This window comes from Chiloscyllium plagiosum, unplaced genomic scaffold, assembly GCF_037043375.1.
Source record: "Chiloscyllium plagiosum isolate Xiang-an unplaced genomic scaffold, Cpla_swu_hap1 HiC_scaffold_47, whole genome shotgun sequence".
Classification (NCBI taxonomy): Eukaryota; Metazoa; Chordata; class Chondrichthyes; order Orectolobiformes; family Hemiscylliidae; genus Chiloscyllium; species Chiloscyllium plagiosum.
Genome location: NW_028270185.1, coordinates 30009449 through 30023402, shown reverse-complemented (window position 1 = coordinate 30023402; position 13954 = coordinate 30009449). Strand labels below are relative to the sequence as shown.

At 42.3% G+C, this 13954-nt stretch overlaps 2 long non-coding RNA genes across 2 annotated transcripts in view; both read left to right on the top strand.

Moving 5' to 3' along the window:
• The window catches only part of LOC148136048 (uncharacterized), a 51330-nt gene extending 39730 nt beyond the window's left edge, over positions 1-11600 (top strand). Inside the window, exons 2-3 of the long non-coding RNA XR_015754683.1 lie at positions 9096-9401; positions 11208-11600. This is a non-coding gene — a long non-coding RNA (uncharacterized LOC148136048). The remainder of the gene's footprint in view (positions 1-9095; positions 9402-11207) is intronic.
• LOC148136045 (uncharacterized) overlaps positions 1-13954 on the top strand; it is a 421214-nt gene that overhangs the window by 187948 nt on the left and 219312 nt on the right. The gene's annotated exons all lie outside the window — the stretch shown is intronic.

Genomic DNA, 13954 nt, shown 5'->3' with positions numbered 1-13954 from the left:
GGTTTTGTTAGAGTTCAATGTGAGATTTTTTTGTGAGGTTATATCATGTTCTTGGTTCTGTTGAAAATGTTTGCAGAGCCAGTTCTGCTGCAAACACATCGGTGTTCCTCAGTGTTGTGGTTTGGTGATCTTTGTTCTGTTGAGGAGGAAATGTGCTTGGGTAACATTAAATTTGTTATATTTGGGAAACTGTTTCTAGTTTCTACATTGTTATCACACTGTTTATATGGTTGGGAACAAGTCAACCCCTCCAGTTTCCTTATTCAATGCAATCAGCATGTGAGTTGAAATTTCATAAAGCTTAATGTTAAGTTAAATGCAGATCGCAAAGGTTTTGGAAATGGAGGGAAAACAGATACCTTAGGGTGTGATTTTCACTTAGAATCAATAATTAAGGATTAATCTAATCCACTCTTTCCATTCCAAATTCAGAGCTCAAGTCGGGGCGGCACAGTGGCCCAGTGGTAAGCATTCCTGCCTCACAGCACCAGGGGCCTCTGTTTGATTTCACACTCAGGTGACTGTCTGTGTTGAGTTTGCACATTCTCCCTGTGTCTGTGTGGGTTTCCTCTGCGTGCTCCGGTTTCCTCCCACAATCAATAAGATGTGCAGGTAAGGTGAATTGGCCATGCTAAATTGCCCATTATGTTAGGTGCATTACTCAGGGGTAAACATAGGGAAATGGGTCAAGGTGGGTTACTCTTCAGAGGGTCGGTGTGGACTTGTTGGGCTGAAGGGTCTGTTTCCACACTGTCGGGGATCTAATCTAACTGTCTAGCTCAATCACAAGGTCTGTCTTCAAATAGTTTACAAGTCATAGAGGAAAAAGAAATAGAATTTCAAAAGTATAATGTTCTAATAGTTCTTGCTATATGCCTATGTTATAATTAACCAAGAAACATATTTCAATTCCACGGTACACTACACCCAAGCTTTTTGGCTGGAAAAGATCATTGGCAAAGACCATTTGGAAATTCTGCTCAAAATATTTTGATGAAGAACAGATCAGTTGCACTGCTTTGATCAGTTTCACAATTAATTTGAGATAATAAATTGTTATATCCCTGATTAAGCTGGATTTGCAGGGAAAAAGAATAAAGGTTAACTGAATAATTTAATCTGCACAGTGCTTTAGGTGTTCCCAATCTGTGCGTTTTAAATAAAAAGTTACATTTTACAACAAAATATCAACTGAAGAATCATTCTTTCAAAAACAATTGCTATCGTGAATTATGTGACCAAGGCCAAATTCCGAATTAAATAAAATAATCCACTCATTAACTCACAGGGCAGCGCGGCGGCTCAGTGGTTAGCATTGCTGCCTCACAGTGCCAGGGGCCTCTGTTTGATTTCACCCTCGGGTGACAGTCTGTGTGGAGTTTGCACATTTTCCCTGTGTCTGTGTGGGTTTCCTCTGGGTGCTCCGGTTTCCTCCCACTGTGCGGGTTAGGTGAATTGGCTGTGCTAAAGTGAACACTGTTCAGGGATGGGTAGGTTAGGGTGCATTAGTCAGGGGTAAGTATAGGGTAGGGGGAATGGCTCTGGGTGGGTTACGTACTGTTCGGAGGGTCAGTGTGGAATTGTTGGGCCAAATGGCCTGTTTCCATACTGTTGGAAATCTACTCTAAAACTATCGGAATATTTGATGCGAAAGCAGAGAATGTATTTTACATCGATGTGTTCAGACATATGCAGAGTTTATAAATTTGCAGAAGACATAAACTAGAGGATAACAGAGCACATTGTTTATTCAAACTGAAAATATTTTAATTAATATTCTTGCCTGATTATAGCAATGTACCAATCTGAAGGAGACTGCTCGCATTAGTTAAGTGTGACAATCTTTTAGATGAGATTTCCTGCACTATGGAAACGGGCCATTTGGCCGAACAAGTCCACACCACTCCTCTGTAGAGTAACCCACCCAGACCCATTCCCCTACCCTATATTTATCCCTGAGTAATGCACCTAACATTATGGACAATTTAGCATGACCAATTCACCTAATCTGCACATCTTTGAGCTGTGGGAGGACACCAGAGCACCCGGAAGAAGCCCACACAGACTGTCGCCCGAGACTGGAATCAAACCTGGGTCCATGGTGCTGTGAGGCAGCAGTACGAACCACTGAGCTACCCCGTGCCACCCACATTTATTTAGACATCAGTTAAAGCGGGCACCTCTGGACAGAAACATGTTTTCAATTCTACCTTTACTAACATTTTCGTTCATTACAAAGCAGCGAACAAGAAAATGAACTTGCCATTGTAAAGCAAACCTGACAGGAAATACTTGCCCTAATTTCTTCAACAGAAATGCATTTCCACACTGGAATGCAGTATTGGCTTTATGCTGTGCATGCAAAATCTCCAAAGTTCAAGACATGTTTTAAGAATATTCAAAGATAATTTAGAGAATAATCCATTTCCTCCAGAGTTTTGCTTAAATTGGCAATATGTCCCACCTCAATAATTTTGTTGATTACAGTGACTTACTAAGTTTATTAAGTCAGTGGTTATCTATGTTCATTGTGAACACATTCTCGTTCACATTAATGGCTATCCTCTGGTTAGTTCCTATGATGAATGTTAAATTACAGTGAATATATTTGACGTGAGGAATTGAGCAGATGTATCTGCTAGGATCAAGACTGTTGTCCAGTTTGTTTCAGTGCTATCTCCGACGAACTTGTCAACCGGTCCTGACCATTTTCACATTGTCCGGTTCAGATACCTGAATCTCAGGCAGTTCAATTTCATCTCATGCTTCAAAACCACTTATATCTGCCAGAAATGCAATATTTGATTAGGTGCCCCAGCATTGAGAGCCCTGACTAAGTTGTTCCAATCAGAATGAACACTTCAGTAACAAAAGGCAGATTGCAAGAGTTTTGAAATTGCTTGCTGGCAACAAGAGATATGTGATTGAGCGAGGCAAAGGGAAATATGTTGCTTATTTTCTTTGTGGCTGGGATGTGTTTAGTGGCACAGTGTAGAATCAGAAATTATTTTGGATCTTATTATTTGAAAACCTACCATGAGCTTTTAATGGTTATGATACACTTCAAAACCTTTTAATCTATTTCAAACTTAGTCGACCATCTGGTGCAGCAACATTCACAGGGGTAAGAGGAAGGGAGTTCTAGGTTGAAATCCAGTGACAGCGAATTTATGGTAACACAATTCCTAGTTTTATTCCTCCGTAGTTCCCAGAGACTTTGAACAATTCAGAGATGCTGCCAAAGTATTCTTGGATAATTGTTGCAGTGCTACTTTGATTATGTAATCATTCTGGAACAATCTCGGTTGTTGGAAGGTGTTAATGATTAACATGGTTTATGCACTGTCAAACAGGTGGGCTGTGTTCTCCAAGATAGTGTGGAGCTCATTGTGTTCAGATCTGTTGTGATGTTATAGTAATGTCCCTCACTCTGAGCCAGGTGGCCTGTATTCATTTACAACCTGTTAGAGAGATATGTAATACCATCTCTTATCAGGTTAATTCGTGAAAAAAAGAATGTTGAGTTATGTTGGGTGTTGTTAGAATTCCACTCACAGAGGCTGGTGAAATCTATTCAATCACTGTTCTGACTTGTGTCTCTTACATATTAAACAGAATTTTGGCGGTTCGCAGTTTTTTCCAAATCAATATTTGTTCACAAGCTTTTAGGCATCGCTAGCTGGGGTTAATGGAGTAAGTCCTCAAAAAAATCCCAGCTTTTTGACTTGCTGTTCAAACAATATAATTTATAACTAATCCACAATGAATTGTTTTCGAAGCATATTTGACGAGATTAGTCCTAGGCTGTGTTGCATTATATTAAACCAGTGCTGTGGCTGAATTTGATTGTTCAGTACGGTGGGGTTTCCGCTGAATCCAACACTTGCAGCAGATGGTGATAGCTTTTCAAATGGTCTTCAATCGCTATCTCAGATCATCTAGTACCTCTGCTAAGAATCCTTTTCCAACAGGAGTCAAGCAAACGCAATCGCTGTCTAACTCAACAGGTGTGAGTTCTTGTGCCAAAAACATGAAAACAATTTGCTGAAGAGGGGGTCTCTAGGTGTGAAACGTTAACCTTGCTTTCTCTCCACAGCAGCCGCCAGACATGCTGAGTTTCTTCAGAAATTTCTGTCTTTATTTTCAGTTTTCTAGCATTCAAAGTTTGTTGTTTCATTTTTAAAAAATGTTCTGTTCAATGAAACAAGTTGTTCAGAGAGAAAATGCATTTGAACAAATTGAGAATGTTCAGAGATAATTAAAATCAGAGAATCATTGAATGTGAGCGCACAGATCTCAAGCTGTAGTTTTACAAGAAATGAGCATGAAGTAACAACACACTCCAGAGAGCAGTGGCTGATGTAATTGGGTGGGAGTTATTATGATCACTCAAGTAGAGAATGTCAATACTCCCATTCCAAATACCTGTAATCAACAGAAGATTTTTAAAGAATATGTGAAACAATTAATTTGCTAAAATATTTTAATAAAAAGTGTTCACTGCCAGTGCTAGCCTAACGAATGACAGAATGATAGGAAGGGGCAGGAGAAGGGCACTCAGTCCCTCGAGCTGTTCCACCACTTACTGAGATCATGGTGCATCTGCGCGCTAACTCCACAGGCCTCCCTTTGGCTGAAACTCTTTACCACCTTTGATTAACAAGCAAAAGCTATCCCAGATTTAACGATTCGACTGCCCATAACAAAGGGAGACACCGTTTTTGAAAGACATTTTGGTGAGAAGCTAAAGTGACACAATGAGGCTGAAATTAATTGGTCATGAAAATAAGCTTTAATTTTCTGATAATTTCCAATTTAAACATCCTAGTCATCATATTCCATTAATTTAACATTATACCTGCCTAGAATAAAGAAATATAATTTGTGGTTGCCGTGCTAAAAATGAGGGAAGCGTCATTCCCATTATATGATTAAGAATTCCCTCCTCAGGCGACTCTCTGTGTGGAGTTTGCACATTCTCCCCGTGTCTGCGTGGGTTTCCTCTGGATGCTCTGGTTTCCTCCCACAGTCCAAAAATGTGCAGGTTCGGTGAATTGGCCATGCTAAATTGCCAGTAGTGTTAGGTGAAGGGGTGAATATAGGGAATGGGTCTGGGTGGGTTGCGCTTTGGCGGGTCGGTGTGGACTTGTTGGGCCGAAGGGCCTGTTTCCACACTGTAAGTAGTCTAATCAAGTAGCACTGTTTGTTCAGTGAAAACACAGTCAAACCACACAGAAGGAAACCATTCACAAGTCCCTCAAATAATTTTCAATTCTTCCAGTGATTATCTGCATCTCTAGACAGGTGTGGAAGTGCCAGACTTTTTATATCTCCTTGAGAAACCAGTCGTCATCAGCCAACTTGAATTGCTGAAGGTTGTGTGGTATGAGGACATTCACAGCGCTGTTAGAAAGTGAGTCCCATGGCTGTGAGCAAGGAAGAGCAAAGGGGAAGGGAAATAGTTGCAAGTCAAGATGGAGTCTAATTTGGAGGAAAGCTCTCATTTACATGCATGCACGCCTTTATCCTCAAAGATCACAGTTTTGGAACATGCTGCCGAAGGGACATGTCACATATAAATGAGAAGCTGAAGAAGGCACCTCAGTCCCTCCAGAATGCTATTCCATTCATGGGACCATCCTAAATCTTGCTGCTCACCAGTCTTTCCAACACCTGATAAAATTGAAGACGATTGTTCAACGAAAGAATGGTGAACCTTTGGAGTTCTCCGCCACAGAAATTGATTGAGGTCAAAACATTAAATGATTTCAAGAAGGAGATAGGTTCCTTCAATCCTTAAAAAAAATGTTACAGGTATGTGGGGAAAAAGGCAAGCAGGGTACAATATTGGTTAAAAGTCTTGAAAACATTGAATGGGGCATGATTTGTACGTTTACACATGACACCAAAATTGGTGGTATAATTGGCAGTGAAAGTTATCTAAAAGTACAACGAGATCTTGATCTGCTGGGCCAGTGGGTTCAGGAGTGGCAGATGGAGTTTAATTTAAATGAATATGACGTGTTGCTTTTTGAGAAGATAAATCAGGTCACAACTTACAGAATTAATGGTAGGGCACTGGGTAGTTTTGTCGAACAGAGACCTGGGGGTTCAGTTACACGATTCTTACAGAGTTAATGGTAGGGCACTGGGTAGTGATGTTGAACAGAGGGAAGTGGGGGATCAGACTCATAGATTCATGAAAGCATTGTCTCAAGTAGCTAGCATATTGAAGGTGTTTGGCACATGTGCCTTCATTGGTCAGAGCATTGAGTGCAGCGGTTAGGGCTTCATGTTGTAACTGTACCAGACATTGGAATGAACTGCCAGAAGAAGTGGTAAATGCAGAGATAGGTACAACATGTAGAAGACATTTGGACAGGTGCAGGAGCTGGATAGGTTTGGATGGATATGGGCCAAAGGGAGACAAATGGAATTAGTTTAATTTGGGAACTCTGGTCAGCATGAATGGGCTGGACCAAAGGAACTGATTCTGTGCTATATGACATGATGACTTTATGGTGGAGTAGGCTCAAAGTTGGAAGCTGGTGAGCTAATGAGGGGATAGATTGGGAATGTGGGAGGGTTTGGGCTGGTAGGTTGTGAGATGTTGGGTGGCTGCTGGGTAAGCTTGCATGCACCATGTCTGGCAGGGTGGCATCAAGGCAAATGGTAATGGGGTCACAAGGATAATTTGTGGAATTGTGCTTGGTAGGTGAGGGATATTTGAGCTGAAATGTAGGAGCTCTGTCTTTGCAAAACTTGTTAGTGGTGAGATTGGCAGGGTGCCAGGCTGGTTAGTGGAGAGGTGGGCAGGGTGCCAGGCTGTTTCAGGGGGTAGAAGGTCACTGTAATGAAGTAGCAGGTGGGCGTGATTTCAAAATGCAAGCTCAGAGTCTGGCAAAATGGCAGGTGGTAAAGGACAGATGTGAAAGGAGCTAGGATGCAAAGTGCTCAGGTTGACTTGGGTAAGTTGAGATGTCAGTGACCAAGGGCTGAGGTCATGTCTGGGGGATTGGGGTTCTGTCAGAAGTTGTGAAAATAATGGTGCCAGGTCCAGTAAGGTCCAAATTCAACATGGACCAGGTGCAAGGTGGCAGAAGTGGAATTGCGTGAAAGGAATTGAGATTATATGTCCACCTGGATTATCGAACATTGAATGTTCCAGTGCAGTATAGGCCCTTCAGCCCTCGATGTTGTGCCGACCTGTGGAACCAATCTGAAGCCTATCGATCCTGCACTATTCCATTTTCATCCATATGTTTATCTAATGACATTTTAAATGCCCTTAAAGTTGCGAGGATACTATTGTTGCAGGCAGTGCATTCCACGTCCCTACTACTCTGAGTAAAGAAACAACCTCTGACATTTATCTACCAGCCCTCAATTTAAAGTTATGTCCTCTCCTGCTAGCCATCACCACCCAAGGAAAAAGAGCCTCACTGTCCACCCCATCTAACCCTCTGATTATCTTATATGTCTCAATTAAGTCACCTCTCAACCTTCTTCTCTCAAACAAAAACAGCCTCAAGTCCCTCATTCTTTCCTCATAAGACCTTCCCGCCATACCAGCCAACATCCTGGTAAACCTCCTCTGAACTCTTTCCAAAGCTTCCACATTCTTCCTATAATGTGGTGACCAGAAGTGTACTCAAGACTCCAACTGCGGCCACACCAGAGTTTTGTACAGCTGCAGCATGACCTCATGGTTTTGAAACTCAGTCCTTCTACCAATGAAAGCCAACTCAAAGTATGCCTTCTTAACAACCCTATCAACCTGACTGGCAACTTTTCGGGATCGATGTACACGGACACCAGGATCTCTCTGCTCATCTACACTACCAATATGGATTGCCTTGGATGTGTTTCTTGTGATAGGGGTGATGTATTCAGGGCATGAATGGGTGAGTAACAGAGTAAGGTTTGTTAATGTGGGTGGGAATTTAGGTTGAGACAAACAGGGAGTGGTTAGTCTGAGAGATGAGAGTTTTGGTGGTGAACTGCGTGTCAGTTTGATAGTTATTAAAGTTAAAGAGTACTTGTTAATTTCTCAAATCATATTGACGTAAATAGTCAGCTCAGTTAGCTGTAATGCTTCAAAGTCTCTGAACCTTAATGGTCCTCCATTTTTCAGAGGCCTCTAGAATCAAGATAATTATAAATTAGAAGTTTCAACTTTCAGCCAATTGGCATGAGGTCAGTTGTGAGAGCCATCCTCCCAGTCCCAGTGCTCAGCGCCTGCCTGTGCTGCTGCTGCTGCTGCAGTGACCTTCCTCCCAGAGAGAACATTCTGCCTTGTATTGCTACATGAGGAAGGCTCACTGGATCTGAACTGTTCACTCTGATTTCTGTCCAGAGATACTGCCAGCTGTTGGGGTTTTCCAGCAATTTCTGTTTTTGTTTCTGATTTCCAGCAGCACGGTGCCTAGTGGGGCGGCACGCTGGTTCCATGGTTAGCATTGCTGCCTCACAGCGCTAGGGACTCTGGTTCGATTCCAGCCTCGGGTGACTATCTGTATCGAGTTTGCACATTCTCCCCATGTCTGTGTGGGTTTCCTCCCAAAGTCCAAAGATATGCAATCTGGGTGAATTGGCCATGTTGTGTTCAGGGATTGGGAGGTTAGGTCCATTAGTCAGGGTTAAATGTAGAGTAATAGGGTAGGGGAATGGGTCTGGATGGGTTACTTTTCAGAGGGTGGGTGTGGATTTGTTGGGCCAAATGGCCTGTTTGCACACACTGTAGAATTTCGATGAATCCACATTTCTTTGGTTTGTATTTTGTGAAACCTCTCTGCTCTTCACTTGCAATCCAGTGAAAGTGTCAGTTGGTGCGATTTTCAAACAATTACTGGTGATGGATTCAGATGTTCTTCTTCCCAAATTATATGGTAATGGTCAAGGTAGAGGGGATGTTTCTGAAGAGGGAACCAATAGATCATGATCAGCACCTGGTAAGAAACAAAAATAACCGCCAGTTATACTGTAGACTTCAGCAGGAGCATACTGCCAAACGTTTACAGCTGAGGATACATTTGAGTAACTGATAAGGTCAAATTAACAGAAACTAACGTGCTCAATTGGTCATTCTCTCCTAGAGACATCATCTCCCCCCACGCTTTATGGCCTGGTCTCCTCCTGTCAGGACCACAGCAAAGGTTCTGTGATCTTTGGTTGTTTGGCGATGGACTATTCCCCTGCCGTAACCAAGGTAACCTGGAAGAAAGGTGGGGAGCTAATCATGACTGGATTGAAGACTTACCCATCAGTGAGAAACAAGAAGGGAACCTACACCCAGAGCAGCCAGTTAACCCTGCCCGGGTCAGCGGTACATTGCCCCAGCAAAATCTACTGTGAGGTTCAACACAGCGGGTCACACAAGAGCAAAGAAATGTCATGTCCAGGTAAGTGTTGTGGGAACTGAGATAAACAGAACATCTGTGATTAACATGAAATAAGGCATTATTTATAACAGTTTTCACAGAATCACCTTATAGACCAAAGTCCATGCCTTTGGTTCATCCAGTCCATGCCAAGGCATTTGATAAGGTTCCCCATGGTGGGCTCATTCAGAAGGTCAGGAGGAATGGGATTCAGGGGAACATAGCTGTCTGGATACAGAATTGGCTGGCCAACAGAAGACAGCGAGTGGTAGTAGAAGGAAAATATTCTGCCTGGAAGTCTGTGGTGAGTGGTGTTCCACAGGGCTCCGTCCTTGGGCCTCTATTGTTCGTAATTTTTATTAATGACTTGGATGAGGGGATTGAAGGATGGGTCAGCAAGTTTGCAGATGACACAAAGGTTGGAGGTGTCATTGACAGTATAGAGGGTTGTTGTAGGCTGCAGCGGGACATTGACAGGATGCAGAGATGGGCTGAGAGGTGGCAGATGGAGTTCAACCTGGATAAATACGAGATGATGCATTTTGGAAGGTTGAATTTGAAAGCTGAGTACAGGATTAAGGATAGGATTCTTGGCAGTGTGGAGGAACAGAGGGATCTTGGGGTGCAGGTACATAGATCCCTTAAAATGGCCACCCAAGTGGACAGGATTGTGAAGAAAACATATGGTGTTTTGGCTTTCGTTAACAAGGGGATTGAGTTTAAGAGTCATGAGATCTTGTTGCAGCTCTATAAAACTTTGGTTAGACCGCACTTGGAATATTGTGTCCAGTTCTAGTCGCCCTATTATAAGAAAGATGTGGATGTTTGGAGTGGGTTCAGAGGAGGTTTACCAGGATGCTGCCTGGACTGGAGGGCTTATCTTATAAGGAGAGGTTGACTGAGCTCGGACTTTTTTCATTGGAGAAAAGGAGGAGAAGAGGGCACCTAATTGAGGTATACAAGGTAATGAGAGGCATAGATAGAGTTGATAGCCAGAGACTATTTCCCAGGGCAGAAATGACTAACACGAGGGGTCATAGTTTTAAGCTGGTTGGAGGAAAGTACAGAGGGGATGTCAGAGGCGGGTTCTTTACACAGAGTTGTGAGAGCGTGGAATGCGTTGCCAGCAGCAGTTGTGGAGGCAGGGTCATTGGGGACATTTAAGAGACTCCTCAACATACATATGGTCACAGAAATTTGAGGGTGCATACATCAGTGGTCGGCACAACATCGTGGGCTGAAGGGCCTGTTCTGTGCTGTACTGTTTTATGTTCTATGTTCTATAATGAACAGAATTTCCATGGCCATTCACCGCTCCTGTAACACTTTAGAACCTCTGCAAATGCATGAAGACAAAGACAATAATTAGGATTAATTAAAATTTGTCCGAAATTCGGGATCTGATTTGGCACTCAGCGTGACCAGCAGCATTTGCACGTAACGTTCATGGACATAGAAATGAACTCATTATATACAGATGACTCTTGTCCCAAGTATCAATAGATGGTCTTAAGTGAGAGACCAACTCTGAAAGAAAGGTAATTTCATGGATTACATTGTGGTATCTTCAATGATTTCACTTTTTTCACAGGTTTCACTTGTTACAAAGCCAGTGTTCTTTAGGAATAATTACACAGGTTATGTTATAGGTAATCACGAATGCTTTCACAGATCAAAATACATAAACAATAGTAAGCATCATTTCAGCAATAGTTGGAAGTTGCTATTTCGAAGGTGGTTACTTCACCTTGTGAGGAAATAACCTGAAGAGTGGGTGTTTTCATCCTTAAGAGGCATTTTCCATTGATTTTGATTTCTGTTTCATAGGAGATACTGTGTGCCATGATTACACAGTTAAAATCCTCCCGCCGCCAGGAGAACAGGTCTTAGTGGAGGCAATGGTGACGTTAACCTGCATTGTGTCCAATCTTCCTTCTGGAGTCAGCGTCACCTTGATACAAGAAAAGAAACCTCTGAAATTAGAAATTGCTGACCAGCCTGGACAGAATCCCGACAGCGTGTTCAGCAAATTAGACGTTTCTACTGAAGCCTGACTGAGTGGCGTTGCTTTTGAATGTGTACCACAGAATCTACCGACTCCGCTGAGAGACTCCATCCACAAGGAGAAAGGTGAGCGGTGAGATTAAAACACACAGGATCCCATGTATGATCCAGATCCAGTTACAGCAATGGCAGGCTTTGATTGGTAATGAGTAAACACCGTTGGGAGCATTAATGATGCGTCTGATGGCAGGATAGCTAAGTAGCTGATTAAGAAAGAGACAGACCAAAGGATACTCTATTCTGGTTAAGTCAGACAAGGTGGGTAGAAGCCTGGGTTGTGAAGTCACCATCAGCAATGACAAATGGCCAGAATGTCCTCATTGTGGGCTGGAAACGTGGAGGCGACTTTCAAATTAAACTTTTTACATCTTTTACTGAACATCATGGATACCATTCTGCTCCTTTTAGATCATGAAAGTGAATAAATCCCAAATTAAAAATGGCATATTTTAATATTTAGTGAAATCATGATATTGATTCTGGATTTTTATAGTTGATTTATGTCCAGCCATGTCCAGCCTGTTATCCATTACAGCAGAAGACTGGGCCAGCGGTGCTTCTTACTCCTGTGTGGTGGGACATGAAGTGATTCCGTTGAAGATCATCAACAGAACAGTTAATAAATCCAGCGGTAAACCGAGTTTTGTAAACATATCGCTTGCACTGATGGACACTGTTAATTCATGTCAATAAAAATCTCAAAGTTTCATTTAATAATTCAACAAAAGTAATAAAGTTTTTTTTTCCTCCAGTTTTGAGTTAAATACACAATCGCTGATTTAATTGTGCCCTACTCTTCTATTCCATCTGTGCAATTTAGATTAGTTTAGATTCCCTACAGTGTGGAAACAGGCCCTTTGGCCCCACAAGTCCATACCGGCCCTCCGACGAGTGACCCACCCAGACCCATTCCCCTACATTTCCCCCTGACTAATGCACCTAATACTATGGGCAATTTAGCTTGGCCAATTCACCTAACCTGCACATCTTTGGACTCTGGGAGGAAACCGGAGCACCTGGAAGAAACCCACGCAGACACGGGGAGAATGTACAAACTCCACACAGTTAAATTGGATTATTAACAGGTCTGGGAAGTATGTCTTGTGCAGTTAATGTTCCCGCTCAGATACACCCTGGGTGAGAAGCAGAGTAAAGCTCACTCATTGCAGAATTTCACCAAGTACCTTATCCAACCGAAATCCCACTGTGATGAAATCTGACAATGTCCATTCTATGCTAAGGGTAGACCATGAGTTTTGAACTTCGTGTCCCTGATTCCCCGATTGGCGATTCTTACAAAATTTAGGTTAGAGTGGTGCTGGAAAAGCATAGCAGTTCAGGCAGCATCTGAGGAGCAGGAAAATCGACGTTTCGGGCAAAAGCCCTTGATGAAATGTCGATTTTCCCGCTCCTCGGATGCTGCCTGAACTGCCGGGCTTTTCCAGTACCACTCTAATCTAGAATCTGGTTTCCAGCATCTGCAGTCCTTGTTTTTACCCATTCTTACAAAATTCACGTCAGTTTTAAACTGCCACATTGCGCCAATTGGAAATGTAAATTTAAGAGACTTTTAATCTCTTTAATAGATACCAATTGTAAAGAGTGCAGAGCAATTTGAATGTAACCTTTGTTTCTGGGAAACTGCCAGGATCTCTCCCCAGTGCATGAGTTGACAGAATGTATCTTCACTTTCACACCAAAGACAACCAACAGATAAGTTGTTGTGGAGCACAGGGAAGAGGAGAGTGGAACGATGAACGGTCTGTACTCTTACTCCCAGTGCAGAGTTTTCACAGTAGAGGTCCTCTGTAATGTAACCCAGTTACTAACAGGAACATTCAGCTTCTTGCTTACTATTTGAAGATGTAAAATTTCCAAGCAAAATAATACCGTTGGAGCATGTTGGACATGCTTGGCCCTGTTAACAAATGATTAACAGTGACTCCCACAATCCGAAACTGTGTTTGCATCATCCCGGTTTGTATTCCATAGTCTTGTCTCCGTTTTCTGGAGCACATGGGATCAATTGTAGTATTCGAATACCTGATGTTGCATTGTTTCAAATACAGAACACGAGTCACTATTTTCTAATAAACATATTCAGAAATGTTATCTCTGGGGCAGTGGGGATTTGAACTCAGAACTTTTGTCTCAGAGACAGAAATTCTCTCACTGCAACAGAAGAGTTGCTCATAAAATGCTTATCTCTTCACGATGATGGGAAATGTTTCCTACAACACCAAGGTCAGATCAAATTGTGGGCAATCCATTAAAATTAGAACAATAAAATTAGAATAATAAAAATTGCAGTCTGGTATAAGAGCAGAAACACACACAGGTACAGAGAGATGCTCACAAATGACACAAGTAAAGACACATATACAGGCTCTCACCTAAAGACACATTTATGTACACACACACACACACACACAGATGTGCATTCAATAAGATGTCACATACGCATACACGCACAGAGCCACACATGCAAATGGTACTTGAACATTCAGCTA